This window comes from Vidua chalybeata (assembly GCF_026979565.1).
Source record: "Vidua chalybeata isolate OUT-0048 chromosome 36 unlocalized genomic scaffold, bVidCha1 merged haplotype SUPER_36_unloc_3, whole genome shotgun sequence".
Classification (NCBI taxonomy): Eukaryota; Metazoa; Chordata; class Aves; order Passeriformes; family Viduidae; genus Vidua; species Vidua chalybeata.
This window is the reverse complement of record NW_026530301.1, coordinates 42,779-55,002: the sequence shown is the minus strand read 5'-3', so window position 1 is coordinate 55,002 and position 12,224 is coordinate 42,779.

The following is a 12,224-nucleotide window of genomic DNA, read 5'->3' as shown; positions in this document are numbered from 1 at the left end:
AGAGTGACCGCAGAGTGACCCCCCAGACCCACACAGTGACCGCAGAGTGACCGCAGAGTGACCGCAGAGTGACCACACAGTGACCGCAGAGTGACCGCAGAGTGACCGCAGAGTGACCGCAGAGTGACCGCAGAGTGATAACACAGTGACCCCCGAGTGACCGCAGAGTGACCGCAGAGTGACCACAGAGTGACCCCCGAGTGACCGCAGAGTGACCGCAGAGTGACCACACAGTGACCGCAGAGTGACCGCAGAGTGACCGCAGAGTGACCGCAGAGTGATAACACAGTGACCCCCGAGTGACCGCAGAGTGACCCCCGAGTGACCGCAGAGTGACCCCCGAGTGACCCCCGAGTGACCCCCCAGACCCACACAGTGACCACACAGTGACCACAGAGTGACCGCAGAGTGACCACAGAGTGACCACAGAGTGACCACAGAGTGACCACACAGTGACCCCCGAGTGACCGCAGAGTGACCGCAGAGTGACCACAGAGTGACCGCAGAGTGACCGCAGAGTGACCGCAGAGTGACCCCCGAGTGACCCCCCAGACCCACACAGTGACCCCTGGACACCCCCGACCCCCGGAGTGACCACACAGTGACCGCCCCGGACACCCCTGACCCACAGAGTGACCACAGAGTGACCCCCGGACACCCTTGACCCACAGAGTGACCACACAGTGACCGCCCCGGACACCCCTGACCCACAGAGTGACCACAGAGTGACCCTCGGACACCCCCGGACACCCCTGACCCCCGGAGTGACCCCCCGGAGTGACCCTCGGGACACCCCCGACCCACACAGTGACCCCCCAGACCCACAAAGTGACCACCTGGACACTTCTGACCCCCCCAGTGACCACCTGGACCCCCCTGACCCCCCTGACCCCCCCAGTGACCCCCTGACCCACAGAGTGACCACCTGGACCCCCCTGACCCCCAGAATGACCCCCCCAGTGACCACCGGGACCCCCCAAATCCCCGCCCCTGCCGCCCCCAGCTTCCGCCCAAAGCCCCCAGACCCCGGGACCCCCCAGCTCCCCTCCCATCCCCCCGGGACCCCCCAGCTCCCCCCCCATCCCCCCGGGACCCCCCAGCTCCCCCTCCATCCCCCCGGGACCCCCCAGCTCCCCCTCCCATCCCCCCGGGACCCCCCAGCTCCCCCTCCCATCCCCCCGGGACCCCCCAGCTCCCCCCCCATCCCCCCGGGACCCCCCAGCTCCCCCCCATCCCCCCGGGATCCCCCAGCTCCCCCTCCCATCCCCCCGGGACCCCCCAGCTCCCCCTCCCATCCCCCCCGGGACCCCCGAAGCCCCTCACGGCCGCCATCCCGAGATGCTTTGCGGCCTCCCCAGGCCCCGACCCTCCCCCCCCCCCTCGACCCCCCCCCGCCAAAGCCCCCCCCACAGCCCCCGGTGACGTCACGCCTCCCCTCCGTGACGTCACGCCGGGACACCCCCCCCCCCGCCCCTCCGGACCTGCACGCGCGGTCCCGGCCCCGCGCGCCGCTGCCCCGCTCGCTTCCGGTCCCGCGCCGGCCGGAAGTGACGCCGCCGAAATGGCGGCGCGCCGGAACGAGCCGGGGTGGGCGGGGGGGGGGGCGCAAGGGGGAAGCGGCGGCGGCCGCTCCGGGCATGCGCGGGAGGACCGAGCCGCCCGAGCCCGCCCGGGGCTTTACCCGCGGCCTCGGCGGCGGGAGCGGCGCGGAGGAAGCGCCGGGGCCGCTCGGGGCGCTCGGGGCGGGCCGGGGCCGGCGGGGGCCGCTCTGGCCGCGCTCCTCTCTATGGTCCCGGCGGGAACTCGCGCTCCGCTGCGCCTGCGCGGCCTCCGCCTCCGCCGCCCTCCCATTGGCCGCCGCTCCCGCGCGCGCGGGCGCGGGACCCGCCCCCTTCCCGCGGGCGCCGCCATCTTCTCCGCGCGCGTCACGTGACGGCGGCGGCGGCCGCCATTTTGTCTCGCCGGGCTCCCGCGCAGGCGCAGAGCGGCTCCTGAGGCCGCGCTGGGCGCCGCCATTTTGCCAGTGCTGCCCCCCCAGTGCTCCCAGTGCTCCCAGTGCCCTCCCAGTGCTCCCAGTGCCCTCCCAGTGCCCTCCCAGTGCTCCCAGTGCCCTCCCAGTGCTCCCAGTGCCCTCCCAGTGCCCTCCCAGTGCTCCCAGTGCTCCCAGTGCCCTCCCAGTGCCCTCCCAGTGCTCCCAGTGCCCTCCCAGTGCCCTCCCAGTGCTCCCAGTGCCCTCCCAGTGCTCCCAGTGCCCTCCCAGTGCCCTCCCAGTGCTCCCAGTGCTCCCAGTGCCCTCCCAGTGCCCTCCCAGTGCTCCCAGTGCCCTCCCAGTGCTCCCAGTGCTCCCAGTGCCCTCCCAGTGCTCCCAGTGCTCCCAGTGCTCCCAGTGCCCTCCCAGTGCTCCCAGTGCCCTCCCAGTGCTCCCAGTGCTCCCAGTGCTCCCAGTGCCCCCCAGAACACTGGGAATTCTCTGTAACTGGTTTGTACTGGTCCTTTACTGGTCTGCATGGGCCCAAACTGGTTTGCACTGGTGTTTCACTGGTCTCATAATGGTCTGTACTGGTTTGTACTGGTCTGTGCTGGTCTGTACTGGTCTGTACTGGTCTGTACTGGTCTGTACTGGTTTGTACTGGTCTGTACTGGTCTGTGAAGGCCCGTGCTGGTTTGTACTGGTCTGTACTGGTTTGTACTGGTTGTACTGGTCTGTGCTGGTCTGTACTGGTTTGTACTGGTCTGTGCTGGTCTGTACTGGTCTGTGCTGGTCTGTACTGGTTTGTACTGGTTTGTACTGGTCTGTACTGGTCTGTACTGGTTTGTACTGGTCTGTGCTGGTCTGTACTGGTCTGTGCTGGTCTGTACTGGTTTGTACTGGTTTGTACTGGTCTGTACTGGTTTGTACTGGTTTGTACTGGTTTGTACTGGTCTGTACTGGTCCTTGGCACCGGCTCCTCCCAGTCCCTCCCAGTGCTCCCAGTCTCTCCCAGTCCCTCCCAGTTCCCCCCAGTTTTATCCCAGTCCCATTTCAGCCCCCCCCAGTTCTCTCCCGGTGCCCCCAGTTCCCCCATCGCCCTCCCAGTTCCTCCCAGTCCCATTTTAGACCCCCCAGTTCCCTCCCAGTCTCTCCCAGTCCCCCCCAGTCCCCCCCAGTTCCCCCCAGTTCCCCCCAGTTCCCTCCCACTCCCTCCCAGTCCCCCCCAGTTCCCCCAGTTCCCTCCCAGTCCCCCCCAGTTCCCCCCAGTTCCCTCCCAGTTCCCCCCAGTTCCCCCCAGTTCCCTCCCAGTCCCCCCAGTTCCCCCCAGTTCCCCCCAGTTCCCTCCCAGTCTCTCCCAGTTCCCTCCCAGTCCCCCCCAGTTCCCCCCAGTTCCCTCCCAGTCTCTCCCAGTCCCCCCCAGTCTCCCCCAGTTCCATTCCAGGGCCCCCCAGCGCCCCCTCCCCTCTCCCAGTTCTCCCAGTTCTCCCAGTTCCCTCCCAGTTCCCTCCCAGTCCCATTTTAGGCCCCCCCCCCCAATGCTCCCAGTGCCTCCCAGTCTCTCCCAGTCCCCCCCAGTTCCCCCCAGTTCCCCCCAGTTCCTCCCAGTTCCTCCCAGTGCCCCTTTCTCCCTCCCCCAGTCTCTCCCAGTCCCCCCCAGTTCCCTCCCAGTCCCCCCCAGTTCCCCCCAGTTCCCCCCAGTTCCCCCCAGTCCCCCCCAGTTCCCCCCCAGTCCCCCCCCAGTTCCCTCCCAGTCCCCCCCAGTTCCCCCCAGTTCCCCCCAGTCCCCCCCAGTTCCTCCCAGTTCCCTCCCAGTCTCTCCCAGTCCCCCCCAGTTCCCCCCAGTTCCCCCCCAGTCCCCCCCAGTTCCCTCCCAGTCCCCCCCAGTTCCCCCCAGTTCCCCCCAGTTCCCCCCAGTCCCCCCCAGTTCCCTCCCAGTCTCTCCCAGTCCCCCCCAGTTCCCCCCAGTTCCCCCCAGTTCCCCCCAGTCCCCCCCAGTTCCCTCCCAGTCCCCCCCAGTTCCCCCCAGTTCCCCCCAGTTCCCTCCCAGTCTCTCCCAGTCCCCCCCAGTCTCCCCCAGTTCCATTCCAGGGCCCCCCACCACCCCCTCCCCTCTCCCAGTTCTCCCAGTTCCCTCCCAGTTCCCTCCCAGTCCCATTTTAGGCCCCCCCCCCAATGCTCCCAGTGCCTCCCAGTCTCTCCCAGTCTCTCCCAGTTCCCTCCCAGTTCCCCCAGTGCCCCCCCAGTTCCCCCCAGTTCCCCCCAGTTCCCTCCCAGTCTCTCCCAGTCCCCCCCAGTCTCCCCCAGTTCCATTCCAGGGCCCCCCAGCGCCCCCTCCCCTCTCCCAGTTGCCCCCAGTTCCCCCCAGTTCCCTCCCAGTCCCATTTTAGGGCCCCCCCCCCCAATGCTCCCAGTCTCCCCCAGTCTCTCCCAGTTCCCCCCAGCTCCATTCGAGCCCCCTCCAGTGCCCCCCTCCCCGCTCCCAGTTCCTCCCAGTTCCTCCCAGTTCCTCCCAGTCTCTCCCAGTCCCCCCCAGTCTCTCCCAGTTCCATTCCAGTCTCTCCCAGTTCCCTCCCAGTTCCTCCCAGTTCCTCCCAGTCTCTCCCAGTTCCCTCCCAGTCCCATTTTAGACCCCCCAGTTCCCTCCCAGTTCCCTCCCAGTTCCCTCCCAGTTCCCTCCCAGTTCCTCCCAGTTCCCTCCCAGTTCCATTCCAGGCCCCCCCAGCGCCCCCTCCCCTCTCCCAGTCCCTCCCAGTCCCATTTTAGGGCCCCCCCCCAATGCTCCCAGTCTCTCCCAGTCTCTCCCAGTTCCCCCCAGTTCTATTTAGACCCCCCCCAGTTCCCCCCAGTTCCCTCCCAGTTCCCTCCCAGTCCCATTTTAGACCCCCCAGTTCCCTCCCAGTCCCCCCCAGTTCCCCCCAGTTCCCCCCAGTTCCATTCCAGGCCCCCCCAGCGCCCCCCTCCCCTCTCCCAGTCCCCCCCAGTCCCTCCCAGTCCCTCCCAGTTCCCTCCCAGTTCCCCCCCAGTCCCTCCCAGTCCCCCCCAGTCCCTCCCAGTTCCCTCCCAGTTCCCCCAGTGCCCCTCCCTGGAAGTGCCGAACAAAGGCTCCTTTCCTGTGGGGGGGGGCCCCGCCCCTCCCCCCCCGCGACCCCCGCGACCCCCGGGGGGGGAGGGGCGGCCCCAAACGCGCCCGAATCGCCCCAAAAACGGCGCCGGGACCCCCCGGGGCGCTTGGGGACCCCCCCGAGGGGATTTTGGGGACCCCCCGAGGGGATTTTGGGGACCCCCCCCCGGATTTTTGGGACGCTGAGGAGTTTTTGGGACCCCCCCCCCCCACCCCCCGAGGAGTTTTTGGGGACGCTCCCGGATTTTTTGGGACCCTCCCGGATTTTTGGGACCCCCCCGGATTTTTGGGACCCCCCCGGATTTTTGGGACCCTCCCGGATTTTTTGGGACCTCCTGGATTTTTGGGACCCCCCCCGGATTTTTTAGGACCCCCCCCCCGGGATTTTGGGATCCTCTCCAGATTTTTGGGATTCCCCCCCGGATTTTGGGGACCCCCCCGGATTTTTGGGACCCCCCCCCGGGATTTTTGGGATCCTCTCCAGATTTTTGGGATTCCCTCTCTGGATTTTAGGACCCCCCCCGGATTTTGGGACCCCTCCCGGATTTTTGGGACCCCCCTCCGGATTTTTTTAATCTCTCCCCCCCCCGGATTTTTTGGGGATCCTCTCCAGATTTTTGGGATTCTCCCCTGGATTTTTTGGGATCCTCTCGGATTTTGGGACCCCCCCGGATTTTGGGGACCCCCCCGGATTTGGGGACCCCCCCGGATTTTGGGGACCCCCGGCCATGGGGCTCTGGCTCTTGTGGCTCTGGGTCCCCCTGGGGCTGGCGGAGGAGGGTGAGTGACCCCAAATACCCCCCGGGACCCCCGGGATTTGGGGTCTCTGGGGTGGATTTGGGGTTTTTGGGGATGGAATTTGGGTTTTTTGGGGTGGATTTGGGGTTTTTGGGATGGATTTGGGGTCTCTGGGGTGGATTTGGGGTTTTTGGGGATGGAATTTGGGTTTTTTTTGGGGTGGATTTGGGTTTTTGGGATGGATTTGGGGTCTCTGGGGCGGATTTGGGGTTTTGGGGATGGAATTTGGGTTTTTTGGGGTGGATTTGGGGTCTCTGGGGTGGATTTGGGGTTTTTGGGGATGGAATTTGGGTTTTTTTGGGGTGGATTTGGGGTTTTTGGGATGGGATTTGGGGTCTCTGGGGTGGATTTGGGGTTTTTGGGATGGATTTGGGGTCTCTGGGGTGGATTTGGGGTTTTTGGGGATGGAATTTGGGGTTTTTTGGGGTGGATTTGGGGTTTTTGGGATGGATTTGGGGTCTCTGGGGCGGATTTGGGGTTTTGGGGATGGAATTTGGGTTTTTTGGGGTGGATTTGGGGTCTCTGGGGTGGATTTGGGGTCTCTGGGGGGGGATTTGGGGTCTCTGTGTGGATTTGGGGGTTTTGGGGTGGATTTGGGGGTTTTGGGATGGGATTTGGGGTTTTGGGGTGGATTTGGGGTTTTGGGGTGGATTTGGGGTCTCTGGGGTGGTTTGAGGTCTCTGGGATGGAATTTGGGGTCCCGAGGGGGGATTTGGGGTCTCTGTGTCGGATTTTGGGGTATTTGGGGTGAATTTGGGTTTTTTGGGATGGGATTTGGGGGTTTTGGGGTGGATTTGGGGTCTCTTGTGTCAGATTTGGGGTTTTGGGGTATATTTGGTGTTTTTGGGGTGGATTTGGGGTTTTGGGTGGCGGATTTTGGGTCTCTTGGGGGGGTTGGGGTCCCGGGGGGGGGATTTGGGGTCCCAGGGGTGAAATTCAGGGTCCCAGGGGGGGATCTGGGTTTTTTGGGGTGGATTTGGGGTCTCTGTTGGAATTTGGGGGGTTTGGGGTGTATTTGGTGTTTTTGGGGGTGAATTCGGTGGTTTTGGGATGAATTTGGCGGTTTGGGGATGTATTTGGTGTTTTTGAGTTGGGATTTGGGGTTTTTGGGGTGAATTTGGTGGTTTTGGGGTGTATTTGGGGTTTTGGGGGTGGATTTGGGGTTTTTGGGGTGTGTTTGGTGTTTTTGGGGTGTATTTCGGCTTTTGGGGTGGATTTGGGGTCTCTTGTGTCAGATTTGGGTTTTTTAGGGTGGATTTGGGGTTTTGGGGGTGAATTTGGGGTTTTGGGGATGGATTTGGTTTTTTGGGGGTGTGTTTGGTTTTTTTGGGGTGTATTTGGGGTTTTGGGGATGGATTTGGTTTTTTGGGGGTGTGTTTGGGGTTTTGGGGGTGTATTTGGGGTTATTGGGGTGTGTTTGGGGTTTTGGGGGCGGGTTTGGTGTTTTTGGGGTGTGTTTGGGGTTTTGGGGATGGATTTGGTTTTTTGGGGTGTGTTTGGGGTTTTGGGGGTGTATTTGGTGTTTTTGGGGTGTGTTTGGGGTTTTGGGGGCGGGTTTGGTTTTTTTGGGGTGTGTTTGGGGTCTCTGTTGGAATTTGGGGTCCCGGGGGGTCCCCCCGGCCTGACCCCCCCGCCCCCCCAGAGACGCTGCTGGACACGCGGCTGGAGACGAGCGAGCTGCGCTGGACGGTGCACCCGCCCGGGGAGGGACAGGTGGGGACAGGGACAGGGACAGGTGACACTGACAGGGACAGGTGACACCCGCCCGGGGAGGGACAGGTGGGGACAGGGACAGGGACAGGTGACACTGACAGGGACAGGGACAGGGACAGGGACAGGGACAGGGGACACCCGCCCGGGGAGGGACAGGTGAGACAGGGACAGGGACACTGACAGGGACAGGGACAGGGGACACCCGCCCGGGGAGGGACAGGTGACATTGATAGGGACAGGGACAGGGGACACTGACAGGGACAGGGGACACCCACAGGGACAGGTGACACTGATGGGGGACAGGTGACACTGGCAGGGACAGGGGGGACAGGAGGCCAGCGCCGCTCACCTCTCTGTCCCCCCGTGTCCCCCCGTGTCCCCCCCGTGTCACCGCACCCCCTGCGTGTCCCCACCCCTTGTCCTCTCCATGTCCTTGTGTCCCGTGTCCCTGTCCCTGTCCCCCTGTCTGTCCCTGTCCCTGTCCCTGTCTGTCCCTGTCTGTCCCTGTCCCTGTCCCTGTCGCTGTCTGTCCCTGTCCCTGTCCCTGTCCCTGTTCCTGTCTGTCCCTGTCTGTCCCTGTCCCTGTCTGTCCCTGTCCCTGTCCCTGTCGCTGTCTGTCCCTGTCCCTGTCCCTGTCCCTGTCCCTGTCTGTCCCTGTCTGTCCCTGTCCCTGTCCCTGTCGCTGTCTGTCCCTGTCCCTGTCCCTGTCCCTGTCCCTGTTCCTGTCTGTCCCTGTCTGTCCCTGTCCCTGTCTGTCCCTGTCCCTGTCCCTGTCTGTCCCTGTCTGTCCCTGTCCCCCTGTCTGTCCCTGTCTGTCCCTGTCCCTGTCCCCCTGTCTGTCCCTGTCCCTGTCCCTGTCTGTCCCTGTCTGTCCCTGTCCCCCTGTCTGTCCCTGTCTGTCCCTGTCCCTGTCCCTGTCTGTCCCTGTCCCCCTGTCTGTCCCCTGTCTGTCCCTGTCCCTGTCTGTCCCTGTCTGTCCCTGTCTGTCCCTGTCTGTCCCTGTCCCTGTCCCCCTGTCTGTCCCTGTCTGTCCCTGTCTGTCCCTGTCTGTCCCTGTCTGTCCCTGTCCCCTGTCTGTCCCTGTCTGTCCGTCTGTCCGGCAGTGGGAGGAGCTGAGCGCGCTGGACGCGGAGCTGGGCGGGGCCGTTCGCACCTTCGAGGTGTGCTCGGGGCGGGGCGGGGGCGGGGCCGGCCGGGACCCCGCCCCTCACGGCGGCCGGAGCCCCGCCCAGAACAGCTGGAGCCCCGCCCAGAACAGCTGGAGCCCCGCCCAGAACAGCTGGCTCCGCTCGCGCTGGGTGCCCCGCGGCGCCGCCACCACCGTGCTGGCCGAGATCCGCTTCACCGTGATGGCGTGCGACAGCCCGGGGGGGACACGGGGGACACGGGGGACACGGGGGACACCGGACAGCCCGGGGGGGACACGGGGGACACGGGGGACACGGGGGACACCGGACAGTGACAGCCCGGGGGGGACACGGGGGACACGGGGGACACCGGACAGTGACAGCCCGGGGGGGACACGGGGGACACGGGGGACACCGGACAGCCCGGGGGGGACACGGGGGACACGGGGGACACGGGGGACACCGGACAGCGACAGCCCGGGGGGGACACGGGGGACACGGGGGACAGCTGGGGTGGCTCTGGACACACCTGGGGACACACCTGGGGACACGCCCGGGGACACGCCTGGGGACACGCCTGGACACGCCCCCGGGCATCCCCCGGGCAACCGGGATGCCCTTGGCAACCTCGAGCTCCGTGGCAACGGCCCCGAACGCCTCAGTCTCCATGGCAACGATCCCGAGTGCCCTGATCTCCATGGCAACGACCCCAAAGCGCTCAATTTCTATGGCAACGACCTCAAACCCACTGATCTCCATGGCAACGACCCCAAACCCGCTGATCTCCATGGCAACGACCCCAAACACTTTGATCTCCATGGCGACGACCCCAAACACTTTGATCTCCATGGCAACGACCCCAAAGCGCTCAATTTCTATGGAAACGACCCCAAATCTGCCGATCTCCACGGCAATGACCCCAAACCCATCGATCTCCATGGCAACGACCCCAAACTACTCAATTTCTATGGAAACGACCCAAAACCACTCAATCTGCATGGCAATGACCCCGAACACTTCAATCTCCACGGCAGCGACCCCAAACCGCTCAATTTCTCTGGAAACGACCCCAAATCCATCGATCTCCACGGCAACGACCCCAAATCGCTCCATTTCTATGGAAACTACCCCAAATCCATCAATCTCCATGGCAACGACCCCGAACACTTTGATCTCCATGGCGACGACCCCAAACCGCTCAATTTCTCTGGAAACGACCCCAAACCCGCTGATCTCCATGGCAACGATCCCAAACACTTTGATCTCCATGGCAACGACCCCAAATCGCTCCATTTCTATGGAAACGATCCAAAACCACTCAATCTCCATGGCAACGACCCCGAACACTTTGATCTCCATGGCGACGACCCCGAACACTTCAATCTCCACGGCAACGACCCCGAACACTTTGATCTCCATGGCGACGACCCCGAACACTTTGACCTCCACGGCAGCGACCCAAAACCGCTCAATTTCTCTGGAAACGACCCCAAACCCGCCGATCTCCATGGCAACGACCCCAAATCGCTCCATTTCTATGGAAACGATCCAAAACCGCTCAATCTCCATGGCAACAACCCCAAATCTGCCGATCTCCATGGCAACGACCCCAAACCCACCAATCTCCATGGAAATGACCCCAAACCTGTTGATCTCCATGGCAACGACCCCGAACACTTTGATCTCCATGGCAACGACCCCAAAGCACTCAATTTCTATGGAAACGACCCCAAACCCGCCGATCTCCATGGCAACAACCCCAAATTGCTCCATTTCTCTGGAAACGACCCCAAATCCATCGATCTCCACGGCAACGACCCCGAACACTTTGATCTCCATGGCGACGACCCCGAACACTTTGACCTCCACGGCAGCGACCCAAAACCGCTCAATTTCTCTGGAAACGACCCCAAACCCGCCGATCTCCACGGCAGCGACCCCAAACCCGACCCCCTCCACCTGCGCGCCCCCGCCCCTCCGCACCTGTTCCACCCGCGGGGCCCCGCCCGGCGCCGCCGCCGCCGCGCCCCCGGCGCCGCCCGGGCGTGCAAGGAAACCTTCTCGGTGTTCTACCACGAGTCGGACGCCGACACGGCCACGGCCACGTCGCCGCCCTGGATGGAGAACCCCTACGTCAAGGTGGACACGGTGGCCGCCGAGCACCTGGCGCGCTGGCCCGGGGCCGGCGCCGGGGGCCCGCGGGGCCGCGTCAACCGCAAGGTGCTGCGGCTGGGCCCGCTGAGCCGCGCCGGCTTCTACCTGGCCTTCCAGGACCTGGGCGCCTGCATGGCGCTGCTCTCCGTGCGCCTCTTCTTCCGCCGCTGCCCGGCCGCCACCGCGCGCCTCGCCCGCTTCCCGGCCACCGTGCCCGCCGAGCTGGTGGCCCCCGTGGCCGGGGCCTGCGTGCCGGGCGCCGTGCCGGCCGCCGAGGGCGTGCCGCTGATGTACTGCCGCGAGGACGGGCGCTGGGCCGAGCCGCCGGCGCTGGGCTGCGTCTGCGCCGCCGGCATGGAGCCCAGCGAGGGCGCGGGCTGCCGGCGTGAGTCTGGGGGCGTTTGGGGGGATTTGGGGACTTCTTGGGTCCTTTTGGGGTGTTTTGGGTTCGTTTTGGGTTCGTTTTGGGTTGTTTTGGGTTGTTTTTGGTTGATTTTGGGGTGTTTTTGGGTGTTTCTTTGTGGCGCTGGGCCGAGCCGCCGGCGCTGGGCTGCGTCCGCGGGGCCGGCATGGAGCCCAGCGAGGGCGCGGGCTGCCGGCGTGAGTCTGGGGGTGTTTGGGGGGATTTGGGGGTGTTTGAGGGGATTTGGGGTGGTTTGGGGGTGTTTTTTGGTTGTGTTGGGGTGTTTTGGGTTGAGTTCGGGTGTTTTTGGGGTGTTTTTAGAGTGTTCTGGGGTGTTTTTGGGGTGTTTTGAGGATGTTTTGTGTTGAATTGTTTTTGGGTGTTTCTGGGGTGTTTTGGGGTGTCTTTGGATGTTTCTGGGGTGTTTTTGGGTGTTTCAGGTTGGTTTTGGGTTGTTTTAGGGTGTTTCTGGGCGGTTTTGGCGTGTTTTGGGTTGTTTTGGGGTGGTTTTTTTGGTGTTTGGGGTTGTTTTTGTGTTGTTTTGGGGTGTTTTTGGGTGTTTCTTTGTGGCGCTGGGCCGAGCCGCCGGCGCTGGGCTGCGTCCGCGGGTCCGGCATGGAGCCCAGCGAGGGCGCGGGCTGCCGGCGTGAGTCTGGGGGCAATGGGGGGGATTTGGGGAGTTTTTGGGTCCTTTTGGGGTGTTTTGGGTTCGTTTTGGGTTCATTTTGGGTTGTTTTGGGTTGTTTTTGGTTGATTTTGGGGTGTTTTTGGGTGTTTCTTTGTGGCGCTGGGCCGAGCCGCCGGCGCTGGGCTGCGTCCGCGGGGCCGGCATGGAGCCCAGCGAGGGCGCGGGCTGCCGGCGTGAGTCTGGGGGCAATGGGGGGGATTTGGGGAGTTTTTGGGTCCTTTTGGGGTGTTTTGGGTTCGTTTTGGGTT